General features: G+C 44.3%; 1 pseudogene; it reads right to left on the bottom strand.

The window, feature by feature from the left end:
• Positions 1-7,393: 7,393 nt before the first annotated feature.
• LOC110294942 (shugoshin 2A pseudogene) lies at positions 7,394-11,581 on the bottom strand (annotated as a pseudogene).
• Positions 11,582-18,223: the final 6,642 nt, after the last annotated feature.

Raw genomic sequence — 18,223 nt, 5'->3', positions numbered from 1 at the left:
GTGTGTATAAATGATGGCTTCCAACCTTTCTGGTAGATTTTAGGAAGTTGCTTTTGGCTTCTGTATCTGCTGCTTTCAGCAAATAAGCCACACGCATTATCTGTGTCAGGGGCTTAGGAGAGCACATACCTTAAAAATTACAGCTATGCATTTAGCTTGTATTGTAAACGTTGATTATATAGGAAGTCCAAGGCAGGTACAGGCGAGCCTTATACTTTTCTCTTGCAGGCAGGTGAAGCCAGCACTTTGAGTACATGGTAGGCTAGCAGGCTGGCTGTGAGGTCCAGCAAAAGCTCGAGCCTCTAAGAATGTAAACTATTTTCAGAATATTGCATTGCCACAGTCTCCAAGAACACTGCCAGTTCCAGCTTTCAGCTTGGGTGGACTCCTTGCCACTTTGACTACAATTGAACCTGTTTTCCTATGTTTTCTAGGATCAGAAAACTCCTTAGGTTCGTTCCTTTCACAGACTGGAGCTGGGTGATATCCCTGAGGGCCCTCTTCCTGCTTCCTGTCTGTCAGATGCAGAGCAAGTTATTTCTAGCGATCTGAATCAGTCTCTCTCTCTCTCTCTCTCTCTCTCTCTCTCTCTCTCTCTCTCTCTCTCTCTCATTTTTTCGGTACAGGGTTTCTCTCTGTAGCCCTGGCTGTCCTGGAACTCACTCTGTAGACCAGGCTGGCCTTGAACTCAGAAATCCGTCTGCCTCTGCCTCCCAAGTGCTGGGATTAAAGGCATGCACCACTATTGCCTGGCAATCCAAATCTCTTTAATGGTCACTGCCTCTTTCTTTTGCACATGGCTTCACTGCACTCTGAAGCTCCCCCACCCTCCCTTCTTTTCCAAAATGCATTTTGTATTCCTTTCAGCCCACTTGCTACTCTTTGTCATTGTAGGCTTGTACAAGAGTAACAGTAATGACCACATCACAGAGTCATGGGTCTTGAAATTTCCTCTGCAAAAGATATTGGGCCATTCCTCTCATACAAATGGCCGCCAGCCCAATAGAGTCCCCACTCCCCGCCCTGCAATGCTACGAGCTGGGTGTCCACTGTCTGCTTTCTAATCAGCACTTCAGTCTTCCAGGCAAACTGGTAAGTTCTTCATACAGCAGTCAACGGATTTGTAATCCAAAGTTCTAAAGCCTTCCACATTCCTTCAAACAAAGCAAATCAAACAAACAAGATCGAGTTCTTCATAACAACAACGTGGTGTAATCTGACGTCAGAGCATTGTAATGACACAGTGAAACTTGATCATTCACAATGGAGTATTGTAATTCCTCATTTCAATTTTGTGCCTGTACCGGTGCCTGAATAGGAATGTTGTTTGACAATCATCCAGTGGCTAGAGCACAAGGTCCCCAATGAAGGAGCTAGAGAAAGGACCCAAGGAGCTGAGTTGGAAGCCCCATAGGAGGAACATCAATATGAACTAACTAGTACCCCCAGAGCTCCTTGAAACTAAACCACCAATCAAAGAAAACACATGGTTGGACTTGTGGCTCTAGCTGTATGTGTAGCAGAGGATGGCCTAGTCGGTCATCAGTGAGAGGAGAGGCCCTAGGTCCTGTGAAGGTTCTATGCCCCAGTGTAGGGGAATGCCAGGACCAGGAATGGGAGTAGGTGGGGAACAGGGGGAGGGGGAGGGGATAGGGGATTTTTGGAGGGGAAACTAGGAAAGGGGATAACATTTGAAATGTAAATAAAGAAAATATCTAATTAAAAAGAAAGAAAGAAAAGGAATGGTGTTTGAATGCTTGGCCATGCAGAGTGGCACTATTAGGAGGTGTGTGGTCTTGTTGGAGGAAGTTTGTCACCGTGGGGGTGGGCTTTGAGGTCTCCTATGCTCAGACTCCACCCTGTGCGGAAGAGAGTCTCCTCCTGGCTGCCTTCAAATCAAGATGTAGAGCTCTCAGCTCCTGCTCCAGCACCATGCTGCCTGTACGCCTCCATGCTTCCTGCCATGATGATAATGGACTAAACCTCTGAACTGTAAGCCAGCCTCATTTAAATGTTTTCCTTTATAAGAGTTGCTGTGGTCATGGTGCCTCTTTATCAACAATAAAACCCTAAGACAGTGGAACGTTAGTAACAAAGAGAATTGTCACTTGAAAGAGGAACATGAAAATGTGACCTTATGACGTCATACCACTAGTGGAACATTGGGATGTCAAAAGTCAAAGAATTTCACAGTGGGTCATTGTAACAGTGGAAAATTTGCCTTCACGATGGAAAACTGTCAGGTCGCAATGCAACACTAAGATGTTATGGTTCAATGTGGTGATTGCACAGGGGGATGTTGTAGTGTCAGTGATTCTTTGTAGTGGCACAACTCAGAATTTTGATATTATAAGTTGAGCATTTGCATAACAGTGATGGAGCATTGTGGTGTTACCACATAGCTTTATTATGGAACAAAAATCCAGTGATGTCACAATGGAATGTTGTGATGTCACAATGGAATGTTGTGTTGTCACAAGGTAGCAACCCTGTGATGTCAAATTTCAACATGTTTTCATGGTGAAAAGGAGCAATGTGAAGCCACAATTCAGAATGACATTGTCACCATGCAGCATTGGTTTTCTTTTGGGAGTGGAGGTTGGTTTTTTGAGACAGGGTTTCTCTGTGTAGCCCTGGCTGTCCTGGAATTCATTCTGTAGACCAGGCTGGCCTCAAACTCAGAGATCTACCTGTCTCTACCTCCTGAGCACTGGGATTAAAGGTGTGCACCACCACTGCCGGCTATAATGCAGCTTTATTAGGTCATAGTGGGATACTATGTCACCATGTCACAAAACAGCATTTTGATGGGACAAGGTGGAGGAAGAAACGGTAGGCCAAGACAGCTTGACTGTAAAGTCAGGTTTACTTGGGAATAGACCTGGGTTCTTCTCATTAATTTGAGAGTACAAACTCCTCTTTCAGGCTGGGATTTTGTCATGGCTGGGGAGTGTGATGGTCAAAAGGGTGGGAGTCCAGTTCAGCCAGGTAGGATGTGCAGGAATAGACTTAGTGGTGTTTGGCTTAAGGGCATTGACTTTGGGAAGATGAAACTGTTAGTCACAGGAAAGGGTGATGTTCAAGCTGGACAAGCGTTTACAGGGGTGGGGGAGCTATTCTGGCTGGAGTGGAAGTGTCTCTAAGTCGTGTTCTTGTTCTCTCACATGTGAACTGTGTGATGGCCCAAAGGGCATTTTCCTGGCATGATGAGACATTGTGATCAAATACAGCATTGTGATATTTACAATTCAACACCGTGTCATCAAGATTCAGCATCACGATGGCACAATATAGCATCACAAAGCCACAATTCAGCACGACATTAGCACAAATGGTTATTGCAGTGTCAAAATTCAGCATTGTGATGTCATAATGGGGCTTTGGAAAAATCTAAGACCAGGGACGTTCTGCTACCTGGTCTCGCATACATTATACTGAAGGACTCTGTCATTTCACGGAATGTTGTCACATACAAATGAGAATTTCGATGAAAAACACCTTGATGCTTTCCAACATAGCACTGTGATGGCGCTACAGATTATAGTGATGTCGCAGTGAAACACTTGGGCGTCACCAGTCACCATTGTGATAGCAAAATGCAGCATGGTTAGAGTCATGTGACAGCTGACTTCAGCACAGATGTCAAATGCAGGCTTGTGAAGACATAATGTAGGATTAGAATGTCAAAATTCAGTATTGCGGTGGAAGAATGGATGTAACAGTGTTGTGTCACTATTAAGGATCAGCACAAAGGAGCATTGATATGGAATGATTTAGCATTATGATGTCACAATTCAGCATTATGGCATAATGGAGCGGTGTGGTGGCCAAAGGTGGCATGACAGGACATTGCGAAGGACACTGAAGGTAAGTGATGTCAAAAGCCATGACAGTGACATCATAAACAACATTGTGGTGGCAAAATAGTATATTGCAATAGCTCAGTGACTGTACTGTCACAGTGTTGGTCACTATTGCTGTAATGAAACACCAAGACCAAAGCAACTCAGGGAGGAAAGACTTTATGTGGCTTATACTTCCAGATCCCAGGTCATCATCAAAGGAAGTGAGGACAGGAACAGGGCAGGAACCTGGAGGCAGGCACTGATGCAGAGGCAGTTTCTTTCTTTCTCTTTTTCTTTAGATTTATTTATTATATGTAAGTACACTGTAGTTGTCTTCAGATGCAGCAGAAGAGGGCATCAGATCTCATTACAGATGGTTGCAAGCCACCATGTGGTTGCTGGGATTTGAACTCATGACCTTCAGAAGAGCAGTCGGTGCTCTTATCTGCTGAGCCATCTCTCCAGCCTGCAGAGGCAGTTTTCTTTCTTTTTTTTTTTTTTAGATTTATTTATTTATTATATGTAAGTACACTGTAGCTGTCTTCAGACACTCCAGAAGAGAGTATCAGACTTCATTACAGATGGTTGTGAGCCACCATGTGGTTGCTGGGATTTGAACTCAGGATCTTTGGAAGAGCAGTCGGTGCTCTTAACCACTGAGCCATCTCACCAGTCCCCCAGAGGCAGTTTTCTTAACTGAGGCTCCCTCCTCTCTGATGACTCTAGTTTGTGCCAGTTGACATAAAACTAGCCAGCACACCACACAATAGCGAAATTTCGCAGTGGTGCATCGTGGTGGCATAAGGGAGCATTGGAATAATGGGACGTAATGGTGGCACATTGGGGTATTGTGGTGGAATAATGTAGCAATTTATGTGTGAGCATTTTACAGCAACTTGACATGAGCTAGAGTCACTGGAGAGGAAGAAGCCTCACCTGAGAAAATTCCTCAAGAAGATTGGGCTGTAGGCAAGCCTGTAGGGCATTTTCTTAGTTAGTGATTGATGTAAGAGGGCCCAGCCCATTCTAGGTGGTGCTGCCATGGGCTGGTGGTCTTGGGTGCTATAAGAACTGAGCTGAGCAAGCCAGTAAGCAGTATCCCTCCATGGCCTCTGCATCAGTGTCTGCTTCCAGGTTCCTGCTCTCTTTGAGTTCCTGTCCTGACTTCCTTCGATGATGAATAGTGGTGTGAATGTGTAAGCCAAGTAAACCCTTTACTCCTCACAACTTGCTTTTGTTCCTAGTGTTTCATCACAACAATAGAAACCAGGATAGTACCAGGATAGTGGGGTACTGCTGTGAGAAGTACCCCATTTGTGTGAAGTATCTGTGGTTCTGGTCAGCCAGAGCTGTGATTAACAAGAGACCAGCACCACTGAAGTAAAAGCTTTGTTTTTCTAAGACAATTGATGGATGCTGAGTCACCCAGGTGGTACTGATTTTGAAGTCCCGAAGAACAGTTGAGGCTTAGCACTAGGAGAGGCCAGGAGAGGCCGTTGGTGAAGGTGCAGCCTCAGTGGCTGTTGAGGGCCCAGGATTGAAGGGGTCATGCTGAGAAGTTGAGAGTGGGCACCATGAAGAGAGTCCAGGAGAGGCGACTGGTGAAAGTGCAGCCCAGTTGTGGCAGAAGATCCCCAGCGTTTTGGAGATGCCAGTACCATGGGATGACCATCAAGAACAGCAGCTGTGGGGAATGGAGCCTGCAGACAAGCTGTGCTTGCTATAGAAGGCAGAGCCAGGGAGAAGTGACCCAAACCCCTTGGAGGAGCCTAAAAGATGGTGAGTGAATCCCAGATAGTTGTACATTAAGTTATTTATAGTTTGGGAGTTTGATTTCGCTTTGATCAGATTGTGGTAGTGCCCTAGGTCTTCCCTCTTGAAGTAAAAGTATTGAGGTTTTTTTTTTTTTTTTTTTTTTCTTTTTAGTTAACAGGAGCCCACAGTTGAGAGACTTTGGATTTTAAATGACTTTTTAATTTTTTTTTCTTCAAGACCAGGTCTCTCTGTGTAGTCCTGGCCTGTCTTAAAACTCAGATGTTGAAGATAGGTAGGAGGAAGGCAGGAAGGCAGGAGCAGGCCCCAGGAGGAGGACAGCTTGGCTCAGTAAATGTGGGAGAGGCAGGGGACTCTGAAGAGTGGGTAGGAGGCAGGGGCGGGGGTGTTGATGGGAAATACGTACAAGAAGCGCTGAAAAAGCTGGGCAGTGGTGGCGCATGCCTTTAATCCCAGCACTTGGGAGGCAGAAGCAGGTGGATTTCTGAATTCGAGGCCAGCCTGTTCTACAGAGTGAGTTCCAGGACAGCCAGGGCTACACAGAGAAACACTGTCTCAAAAAAAAAAAAAAAAAAAAAAAAAAAGAAGCACTGAAAAGTGACAAGAAAAATCTTGTGCCTTTGAAGGCAGAAATAACATTGAGCATTATAAATAATTCTACCTTTCAGAAAGCTTCAGGCTTCAGTTTTGAAGGTTAGAAGGGTTCAAAACTCAAACTAGAAACATTTTTTTGTTTGTTTGTTTTTATTATTTTAGACAAGGTATGGCTAGTACTCAGGATAATCCCAGCACTCAGGAGGCAGAGGCAGATGGCTCTTTGAGTTCTCGGCCAGCCTGGTCTACAGATCGAGTTTCGGGACAGCCAGGGCTACACAGAGAAACCCTGTCTTGAAAATCAAAAATGATAGGCAAGGAAGATCTCGCCAAGCATCTCAGGCTGAGCTTCACCCAAGATGGCGCTCCTTTAGCTTTTCAAGCAGCCGGGACTGGAGAAAGATCATTTTGAGGGTAACTTCTTTGATTGTTTTTGTCATTCAGACAACATATTCTGATTGTATAAATGACAGTTCAGCTTCTTAAACTGTGGGTTGCGATCCTGTATGGCTTTGTAGATCAGGCTGGCCTTGGACTCAGAGAGTACTGGGATGAAAGGCATGTGCCACCATGCCCAGCCGAGACTGGCTTTTTTTTTTTTTTTTTTTTTTTAGAGACTAAAATTTTTTTAGGTGTTTGAATTTTTTTTTCAGAAAAAAATCTTATTCTTTATTTAGCAATGAAATCACTCAGAGATACGCTTTAAAAGTACAACATCTGAATCAAATAGAGCACAATTTTGATAATTATAGAACCTGAGGAGTGGGTAAATTGGGAGAGAGCTAGAAGTCTTTCTTCACTACTATATATCCGCAGTTAAAAAAAAAGTTTTTTAAAAATTGCTATTCTTTGGGACCAAAGGAAATATAGAGCACACTGACTTCTAGGGAGCAACACCAGAAATAAATGTATGTGATAGCTATGAAAATGGTGGTTGGTAAATTGTATTCAACAAACTAAAAATAAATTAAAGCTACCAATTAAAGTTTTTAAAATGACAGTAATCAGATAGAATTTAAATGAAACAAAATTAATTTAAAACTAGAGGGGGAAAAAGCAGAAAAAGGGCTCCTTTTGACTTAATCTCTATCAGGTTCACACTGTGTAACAGATTCATATGAGTCAGTGATATTCAGGAGGGCTCCAATACTAACCCAGGCAAAGCGTTCCTCAAAAGCACATTAGCAACACTGCAACACTTGCCCTTTAAGGCTTGGCTCTGACAGGTTGAGAGGGGCGGGCACTGCCTTTTCCTTCTCATCAGGTGTGAGGACTGCCCTTCTGACTCATTCTCAGGGTTTAGCAGTGTTGCTTGAAGCAGAACTGGTATCCACCAGAACCAGGAGCGTTCTGCTACCTGGTCTCGACTTTTGTGTTCTGTGGTGGGGATTACGCGTGCCTGCCTCTATCTCCTCATGGGCGTCATCACCAGCTTGGAAGATGCATATTCTCTCTAGGGAAGAATTTTCTTCCAGCATCAGGTTTTTACCAGAAGAAATACTCAAAGGTAGAGAACTCTTACGCATACTGTCCAAGGAAGAATTTTTTTTAATATTTATTTTTTATTTATATGAGTACACTGTAGCTATCTTCAGACACTCCAGGAGATGGCATCAGATCTCTTTACAGATAGTTGTGAGCCACCATGTGGTTGCTGGGATTTGAACTCAGGACCTTTGGAAGAGCAGTCGGTGCTCTTAACCACTGTCTCCAGCCCCCCAAGGAAGAATTCTTTATGTTAGATGAACATGTCTGAGATAAGGGTTTCAACACCTTCGCACAAAAGTCTGGCTTACTCTTGGCAATTTTCTCATTCTCCAAATAGTTCTCCTCCTCAGGCTGTTGGGGGTCAACAGCCTTAGTGAGGTCAGTGTTGGGTGTTATCTCCACCGTTCCATGGGTTTCAGGAGAAGAACAGCCTAGAAGGGGCTTTCTTTTCTTTGATTTGGGTGTCATTTCACTAATTGCTTTGGCTGGGTGCCTTCCTGCCTTTCCCACGCTCACAGAGATGGCATCTCCCGGTGACCTCGCAGTGCATTGCTTCTGCTTGTTTGGCAGGTTAGTCCGCTCTCCGGGACTAGTATCTGCTTCATTTGGACGGTGTTTTAAGCCAGAGTCTGAGGTGACAGACACCTGTGAAGAATCTGTTAACTGTTCCCTGCTTGACACGATGCTGTTTTCCTTGTTTGTTTGGTTTTTTTAACTAGTGTGCAAGGATCTTGAATCACAATGTTTCCTTTTATTACTGTTGATTTCCCTAAAGTCACAACTTATAACATCTTGGCAATCTTTGAGAGCGCTTTTAAAGCCATTCCCATCTTCAACAATAGTCCCATGTATTTGGCTCATTTGAGAAGTGATTTCTGATATATGAACCTTCTGACAGAGCTGCTTATTGAATGGGTCACGTGCACTTCCTGCATCATGTTCATGTATTTGGGTGATTTTAGAAATTGTTTCTGTCTTTCCCTTCACCTTTTGTCTAAGCTTCTTATCTACTTTTGGATCATCTTGACAAACAGGTTGCATATTAAGGTCATGTCTTTTAACCCCAAGAGTATTTCAGACTTATAATCACATGACTTTGTATTACCTTTGTTACAAAAAGCAGGTGTATCAAACTCACTTAAGTCTTTTAAGGTTCCAGGAATATCTTTATCCTTTTGTAGCAAGAAAGACTTATCCTTTTCTGAACAATAAACACCTTTGTCACTACTTGAAGTTGCTATTCCTGGTTGTCAACTTGACTATATCTGGAATGAACTACAATCCAGAATTGGAAGGCTCACCTGTGATCCTAATCTGGAGGCTGGGAGATACAAGTTTCTGACCTGGATCTTGAGGCATTGTGGATATGAATTCCAGAAGATTAAGACAGGAAGACCTCTGAGTTCAAATTTATCTGGGATTAAAGGCATGGTTGGACACACCTTTAATCTGGGTCACACCTTCTGCTGGAGACCTACATAAGGACATTGGAAAAAGGAAGATCTCTCTCTCTCTCTCTCTCTCTCTCTCTCTCTCTCTCTCTCTCTCTCTCTCTCTTTCTCTCTCCCTCCCTCCTTCCCTCTCTCCCTCCCTCCCTCCCTCCCTCCCTCCCTCTCTCTCTCTCTCTCCTTCTCTCTCCCCTTCACCTGCTTGCCTTGTGGGACTGAGCAACTGCTAGATCCTTGGACTCCCATTCAGAGCTGCTGCTGACCATTGTTGGGAGTTGGACTGCAGACTGTAAGTCGTCAACAAATCCCTTTACTATATAGAGACGACACATAAATTCTGTGACTCTAGAGAGCCCTGACTAATACACTACTAAAACAATTCACTCCAGAAATTACTTCTGTCTTGCGATTTACTTTCTGCCTGGGATTTTTGCTAATTTGAGACTCATTCTGACCAGGGTACATACCAGGAATTTGCTTGTGCAGTTCCAGAACATTCTGGGTCTTATAGTCACGTGAGCTTCCACGGTCTCTTGTGAAGAGAAGAGGTGTTTCAAGTTCCCCTGTAGCCTCTAGGTTTCCCCTGCTGGTTTCTTTATTTGCTTGGGTTTGGAAGGGAAAGTTGCCTTTTCTAGGACGTGAATACCTTTATCATTGCCCTCATGTATGTGGTTCGTGGTAGAAATTATTTCTGTTCTTCGATTTACTTTCTGCTTAGTCTTATTTATTTTCGTTTGATTCTGTTGAGCATTGACAGACTGTTTCGAGCCCAACATTGTCTGAGTCTCATGGTCACATACATTATCTTGGATGGAAAGATCAGCTTCACGAAATTCATTTGTAACTTCTAGGTTTTCAGAAATGGTGTCTTTAATCATCTTGATTTGGAAATGGGTTATCTTTTTCTGATTTATGACTCACAAGTGTCCGTCGAGAAGGCTCACTTAAATTATGATGTAGGGTGTTCTGACACAGATCAAATTTACCATCTTGAAGAAATTTGACTGAATGTCCAGAGAAAGGGTATGTTTCCTCTTGTTCATCTGTCGTATATGTTTGCCTCCTCTTTGTATTTTGAATGTTCTCCTGATCTGAGCTGTTCTGGGGGGTTCTTTTCTTCTGCGTGTTTACCTGTGGTGGCTGTTCAGTATTGGAAATGCAGTTTGGACCTTCTGAATCCACTCTGCCATCCAGGACACCAGAGCCTCCTCCTGGTCTGGTTTCATCAGTCTTTCCCTCAGCGTCTCCTTCTGAGCTATCTTTACATTCTCTCTTTGAGCTTTCTCTCTTTTTATTGGAGCTCATACCTTTCAAATTTCGGCAAATCTCCTTCCTGCAACCTACCTTTTTCTTATTTCGATTGTTATTGCTTTTTGAAATTGTTACAATCTTGCCTAGGTCAGTAGCAGTTAACGCCATGTCAGCATCTTCAGACACAGTTTTCTGGAAGTGAGAGGTATCAGGGTTCTTTTGTACTCGCTCCATGCGCTTTGCATTAGGGTCACTGGAAGACTCAGAAGGCAAGTCCAGAAAACACTCTGTATTTCTTTGCGTGTTATTACTGGTGTCATTAGTATTGACCATTTATCTCATTATTCCAATTTGATCCTGGACTTGAAATTGGTTGGTGATCTAAATCTGTCGCATACGGTATGTCCGCAGTTGAAGACACACACTTCTTCCTCTTAGACATATTACCAAGTGACACTGTTTCCCTTCTGAGGTTGGGAGATGGAGCCATTTCATCTCACTCAGAGAACTCTTGGGACTTTGATCTGGGTGGCAATGGCTCTCATTAGGAAGTACATTAACACTTGAAGTGTGTTCTGAATGACCTGAACCACATTGTTTTTGATTATCTTCTTTAGGAAGGAATCCTTCCAAATTACATTGGTGTAAGACTAAAGGTGGTCTTGATACCGAAGAGGTACTACCAGGTGACGTCTTTGATATAGTTCTGTTGTTACACTTTGTATTCCATTTATCATCAGCACCATCAGCAGCATCATTCTCTGAGGTTAATAGACCCCTTGCATATGGAAGATGTGCAGGCTTGCACTTTGTTCTTGTTAGCTGACAGGAGAGAAGAACTTTGATGGAACTCGGGAAGACTGCTTCATTTCGATTGCAGTTAACAGATCATTGCTCACATATGGTTCTGTTTCTGTAAGCTTCTTATTCAAGGTATTTAGCTTTAAGCCAAGAAAGGTATTCTCAAAATTCAGTTTCTCTGCTTCTTTCTGTAGTTGCATCTTTCCGGTAGTAATTCCTCGAGAATTCTCTTTCTCTTTACTAAGGGCCGAGCTAGTGCTCTGATGTTGTGCTTTAGAGAGATCTTGAAGATTGAATCATTTAATTATCATTTAATATTTTTGTTTTGATCTTTGAAGCAAGAGAAACATTCATCTTTGTCTTTGCAATTCTGTCTTTCATTTCTGTCTCTTAATTCCAGAGGTAACAGTCAACTTCTTTCCCTGGCTGCCCCATTTCTGAGAATCTGGAAAGCCCAGGATTCCGGTTTAGGTGTTTGAATTTTTAAAGTCTGTGGGACTAATAAAATTTCAAATATTTTATATTTTATATTGTGATGTTTCTGTTGATGTGAGATCTTGAAGGTGAATAGGAAAGGAAAGGTTGTGGGCTAGTAGTGAGTTTGTGTGTCATGTGGATAAGGGTCAGGTGTGCTGGCTGGTTTCATGTCAATTTGGTACAAGCTAAGGTCTCTGGAGAGGAGGGGGAGCTGTAGGACATTTTCTTAGTGACTGATGGGGGAGGGCTCAGCCCATTGTCTATGGGGCCACCCTGGAAAGGGGTCCTGGAAGCTATAAGAAAGCAGGCTGAGCAAGCCAGTAAGCAGCACTCCTCCATGGCTTCTGTATCAGCTCCTGCTCCCAGGCTCCTGCCCTGTCTGAGTTCCTGTCCTGACTTCCTTTTATGATGAACTGTGATGTGGAAGTGTGAGCCAAATGAACCTTTCCTCCCCAACTCACTTTTGGTCATGGTGTTTCATCACAGCGATAGTAACCCTAAGTCAACCATTCATCTTTTTAAAGTCAGAATGGATCACTGTCATGTCACAATCAGCACTGGGATGTCACAACAGAGAACTCTAATATCACAATGGAAAGAGGGATATCAGGATTGAGCATTCTGCCATCACAAAGAGGCATTGTGAGCATGTAATAGGGCTTGTGATGTCACATTGAGATATTGTTATGGAATACAATGGAATACAAAGTGTAACAACGGTGTCACCACAGAGACTTGTGTATTATGTCATGAAATAATGTCCCTTGTTATGCCACATTGTGTTCAAATAATGAGGTATTATGATGTCAAAATGTACACTGTGATAACCCAGTGATGCATTATGATGACCCAATGGTGCATTGTGGTGTAAGAGTGGTGCATTGTGGTGTAAGAATGGTGCATTGTGGTATAAGAATGGTGCATTGTGATGAAAGAGTGGTGCATTGTGATGAAAGAGTGGTGCATTGTGATGAAAGAGTGGTGCATTGTGGTGTAAGAATGGTGCATTGTGGTGTAAGAGTGGTGCATTGTGATGAAAGAGTGGTGCATTGTGGATGGTGCATTGTGGTGTAAGAGTGGTGCATTGTGGTGTAAGAGTGGTGCATTGTGGTGTAAGAATGGTGCATTGTGGTGTAAGAATGGTGCATTGTGGTGTAAGAGTGGTGCATTGTGGTGTAAGAGTGGTGCATTGTGGTGTAAGAATGGTGCATTGTGGTGTAAGAGTGGTGCATTGTGGTGTAAGAGTGGTGCATTGTGGTGTAAGAGTGGTGCATTGTGGTGTAAGAGTGGTGCATTGTGGTGTAAGAGTGGTGCATTGTGGTGTAAGAGTGGTGCATTGTGGTGTAAGAGTGGTGCATTGTGGTGTAAGAGTGGTGCATTGTGGTGTAAGAGTGGTGCATTGTGGTGTAAGAGTGGTGCATTGTGGATGGTGCATTGTGGTGTAAGAGTGGTGCATTGTGGTGTAAGAATGGTGCATTGTGGTGTAAGAGTGGTGCATTGTGGTGTAAGAGTGGTGCATTGTGGTGTAAGAGTGGTGCATTGTGGTGTAAGAGTGGTGCATTGTGGTGTAAGAGTGGTGCATTGTGGTGTAAGAGTGGTGCATTGTGGATGGTGCATTGTGGTGTAAGAGTGGTGCATTGTGGTGTAAGAGTGGTGCATTGTGGTGTAAGAGTGGTGCATTGTGGTGTAAGAGTGGTGCATTGTGGATGGTGCATTGTGGTGTAAGAGTGGTGCATTGTGACATAACAATGGAGCATTGTGATGTAAAAATGGAACATTATGATTACCCAGTAGTGCATTGTGATGTAGCAATGGAGCATTGTGATGTAACAATGGAGCAATGTGATGGCCCAGTGGTGCATTGTGATGCAACAATGGAGCATTTGATATAAAAATGAAGTGCTGTGATGTCATAATTCATGTTCTAATAGCACTAGCAAGTGACGTCACAAACCGACATGATGACCCACTTGAGCACTGTGATATAGCAACAGAGCATGGAATTATCAAAATTGTCCCTGTGATGGCACACAGAATGAAGCATGGCTATTTACAGCTGAGGACTGTCAGGACACAAAGGGGCACTTCCAATGTCATCTTAGACATTTTCAGTGGGGAATTTTGATGTCAGAATGGGGCGTTACAATGTCAGTACTGAACACTGTAATATCATAATTCAAATTGCTATGATACAAGTGTGCACTGTGACATCACAATACACCCACTGCCACAATGGGGTACTGGAACGGCATACAGGAGCACTGTAAAGTTACAGTTCAGCATTGTGATGGTACAATGCATTATCGCCATAGCAGAAACCAGGGCTCTGAAGGCATAGTGGATCTTTGCGATGGCATTTATACTGTAGTGGTAGGGGAGGGATAAGGATAAAAGAGTTATATATTGTCTTTCATTTCCAGATGGTTAGGATCTAGGGTGATGCAGTGGAGTTGCAACAGGTATCAGGCTGTCAGTGGGAACAGCCAAGAGCTCACACCTTGAACTGCAAGCATGAAACAGAGAGAACTGGAAGTGGTGTATGCCTTTTGAACCGCTGAGCCATCTGCCTCGCTTTCTATTTTGTGGGGTTTTATAATTTATTTTATTATATGAGTACACTGTAGCTGTCTTCAGACGCACCAAAAGAGGGCATCAGACTCCATTACAGATGTTTGTGAGCCACAGTGTGGATGCTGGGAATTGAACTCAGGACCTCTAGGAAGAGCAGTCAGCGCTCTTAACCACTGAGCCACCTCACCAGCCTTGTTTTTTGAGACAGGGTCTCATCACGTACCCTAGTCTGCTCTTGAACTCTCAGTCTTGCCTCTACAGTTTTGGGATTTCAAGTGTGGGTCACTGTTTTCCCCAAACATCCCACTTCTTTTATTCTGTATAACTTCCTGTTTCCCTGGGGTTAATAAGTTTTACGAGCTAGGTATGGTGGCACACACCTGTAATCTTAGCACTCTGGAGGGAGAGGCACAATGATTGACTGTGAATTCCAGACAGTGAGACCCTGCCTCAAAACAAGTAAAAGCATCTGGGGAGCTGAGGCAGGTGGATTGCTGTGAGTTCAAAGTTAACCAGTTCTTGGCCAGTCTGAGCTCTAAGAGTGATACCCTGCCTCAAAAAAAAAAAAAAAAAAAAAAACCACAAGCAAATTTTATGAGCCCCCTGCTTCAGATATTCTGGCCAAGAAGGTGCCTCTTCCAGTGTTTGGCTGGTGTTGGGTCTTGTGTATGATTTCTAGAGCAGGGAAAAAAAGACCTTTCCATTTTAAGCAACAAAGATTCTTTACCAGTTCTGTAGACATGTATTGGGATAGATTTTGGGCAATCAGGCCCTTTAATTATGCCAGCCATTCACAGTGGTGGTGGTTGGTGGGGATGTATGGGGGCGGGGGGCATATGTGTGTGAAGCCAGACCAGGAGATCCACCAGCAACCAGAAGAACAAAGGAAATTCCACATATTCAGAGACTTCAGAAGGAAGGGATGCCTGAGTTTAGATAGAATTTTCTGGGCTTAGAAGATAGGGGCCTCTTGAGTTTAGAAGACTTTTGTATTAGTTAGGGTTTTGATTGCTGCTGCACCACGGCCAAAAGCACCTCTGGGAGGGGGGTGTTTATTTGCCCTTCCCATTACTGTTCATCAAAGGAAGTCAGGGTAGAGACTCAGGACAGGAACCTGGAGGTGGGGGCTAATTCGGAGGCCATGGAAGGATGCTGCTTACTGACCCCCTCCTTGTGACTTGCTCAGCCGCCGCCTTACATCATCCAGGGCTACATGCTCAGGGGTGTCACCACACACAATGGCCTGGGTCCTGCCACATCAACCACTGTTTAAGAAAATAGCCTAGGGCTGGAGAGATGGCTCAGAGGTTAAGAGCATTGGGTGCTCTTCCAGAGGTCCTGAGTTCAAATCCCAGCAAGCACATGGTGGTGGCTTGAAACCATCTGTAATGAGATCTGATTCACTCTTCTGGTGTGCATGAAAACAGAGCACTCGTGTTCATAAGATAAATGACTCTTTAAAAAGGAAAAGAATGGAAATGCCCTAGAGGCTTGCCTACAGTTGGATCTTATGGAGGCATTTTCTCAACTGACCTTCTCTCCTCCCAGATGACGATAGCTCATGTCAAGTTCACATAAATTAGCAAACACGGTAAGTGAAGGTATTTAGATAAGACATAAGGGAAACAGTTTAGAAATTAATTTTATTTTCCTATCAGGTATCATGGCGAACACATGCTAGATTAGTATTTTATAGGAAGGTACTAGATGGAACATAAGGGGTGGTCAATCCCCTCTACCTGAGCAGCCCTAGTCATGGGTTTCCTGGGGGTGGTAGGATGCTTGGGCACTGGAGTGGTTGGCCCAGTACCCTGCCATGCTCTGACTCCTTCCAGTTCCCTCATCTAAATTCACCACCATCATAAAGCAAGGGGCTGCCAGGCAGTGGTGGTGCACACCTTTAATCCCAGCACTTGGGAGGCAGAAGCATGTGGATTTCTGAGTTTGAGGCCAGCCTGGTCTACAGAGTGAGTTCCAGGACAGCCAGGGCTACACAGAGAAACCCTGTCTCGAAAAACAAAAACAAACAAAACAAAACAAAACAAAAAAACAAAAAACAAAAAAAAAGAAAAGAAAAAAGAAAAGAAAAAAGCAAGGGGCTCAGGCAGGCAGGCAGTGGTGGACACACCTTTAATCTCAACACTCAGACATTGGCAGGCAGATCTCTCTGTGAGTTTGAGGCCAGCCTGGTCTATAGAGTGGGTTCCAGGACAGCCAGGGCAACATAGGAAAAGCCTGCTTTGGGACGGAAATAATAAAAGCTTGAGGCCCAGAAAGAGAAGGGACTTCGGAAACTTTGGGCAAAGCTTCCGGTTAAGTGGGAAACGGTGCTCTGTGAGCAGCTCCCAGCCAAGGGCGCTGCATGTTGTGGCATGAAGGGAGACTGAAAGAGGGTTTCAGGGGCCCTAGTATTACCTATATTTTCTGGCCCCGAAGGACTGCCATCTACAGATATTAGCAGCTCCTTTGTGGGCCCTAAGATGGCCTGTGAGCCTGCAGCTGTCACAGGTGACACAGCTGTTATAGCTGTCACATGTGTCAGAGCTCTCATCACAGGTGTCACAGCTGTTGTCACAGGTATCACAGCTGTCACGGGTGTCATCACAGGTGTCAGGTGTCAGAGATATTGAAAGATCCTGACAGAATGTAAAAGGTCACAGGTCTTGCCTGAAATTGGCAAGATAGATGTCACTATTAGCAGAACTAGCTTCACTGATTTAGAAAAATAGTGGTGCATAATGCTCTGGCCACTCCTTGAACCTGTGTGTCTGCCAATGTTTTGACCATTCCTTGAACCCATGTGTGTGCCCACTGATGAAGTCCATTGCCAGGTGTTTGTGATAATGGTTGCTGAGAAAGAGTCAGAAAATCTCCCCAGCAACCACAGCTCGGCCAATCCTGAGTTGCTACACCTGCACCAGACTCTTTCCTTGTACCCCTCCCATACCCATTTCTTGAGAATAGACATTGTTTAGATTTGGAAATCCCCTACTCCCCCCTTCTCCTTTCTCCCCTGAGGGCCTATAAAAACTGGGACCTCTTTCCCCTCGAGGTCGACTCCTCTACCCCTGTGTGGGATATGAGTCGTCCCCAGAGCTCTGGCTTTCCCCGAATAAAGCCTCATGTGGTTTGCATCAAGCTTGGTCTATTGTGAGTTCTTGGGTGTCCGCTATTGTCCTGAGGCCTGAGCGAGGAGCTCCTCTCAGAGTCTTTCAATGTCACTGGCATCTGCTTCTTTCTGATAGACTCAGCCCAACATAAATAGTAGCCATCTGCAGCTGATGGGACAAAGCTTGTGAGATGTCCTGAAGGCATGCAGAGTGGTCAAGGACAGGCAGCACTTCCCATAGCCAGTGCTATTGAGTTAGCATCTGGGGCAGAGTGAGACAGAGCACATCATGGTTCTCCAGGTCCCTGGCTTCAAGGTGGAAACCTTACAGAAGTTTTGCTTTCTCATCTAGCAAACTGCAATGGCTTGAACCACACCCAGGCAGTTCTCTCGAGCCCCTTCCTTCCCCAGGACCTAGCTAATCCACCAACCACCTAAGTCCCTACCCTAATGTTGTCCTCTGCCTGCCACAGGCATCTCTAGTGCACCTCTAGCCACTGTTGATTGTCTCCTGAACCAGCTCATGGTCTCATAACTAAGACGGGGGCATCTTCCATTTGCACAGCCTTGAACTAGCAGACACAGGGGCTTTGGCCTGACTTGGTCTTTGTCAAAATGCAGATTTCATAAAAAGAAAACAATAAAAGGGGGTGGTGGTAGTGGTGGTAGAGAGATGACTCGGTGGTTAAGAGCACTGGCTCCTCTTCCAGAGAACCTGGGCTCTGTTCCGAGCACCCACATGGAGGTTCACAACTGACAGAAACTAACTCCCAGGGATCCAACCACTTTTCTAGCTTCCATGGGCACTAAGAACATATATGGTGCACATACATACATACACACAGACACACAAAAATGTATAATAA

Source organism: Mus caroli, unplaced genomic scaffold (genome assembly GCF_978045245.1).
Source record: "Mus caroli unplaced genomic scaffold, Mus_caroli_1 scaffold_4, whole genome shotgun sequence".
NCBI lineage: Eukaryota > Metazoa > Chordata > Mammalia > Rodentia > Muridae > Mus > Mus caroli.
This window is presented reverse-complemented; position numbering and strand designations above follow the sequence as displayed.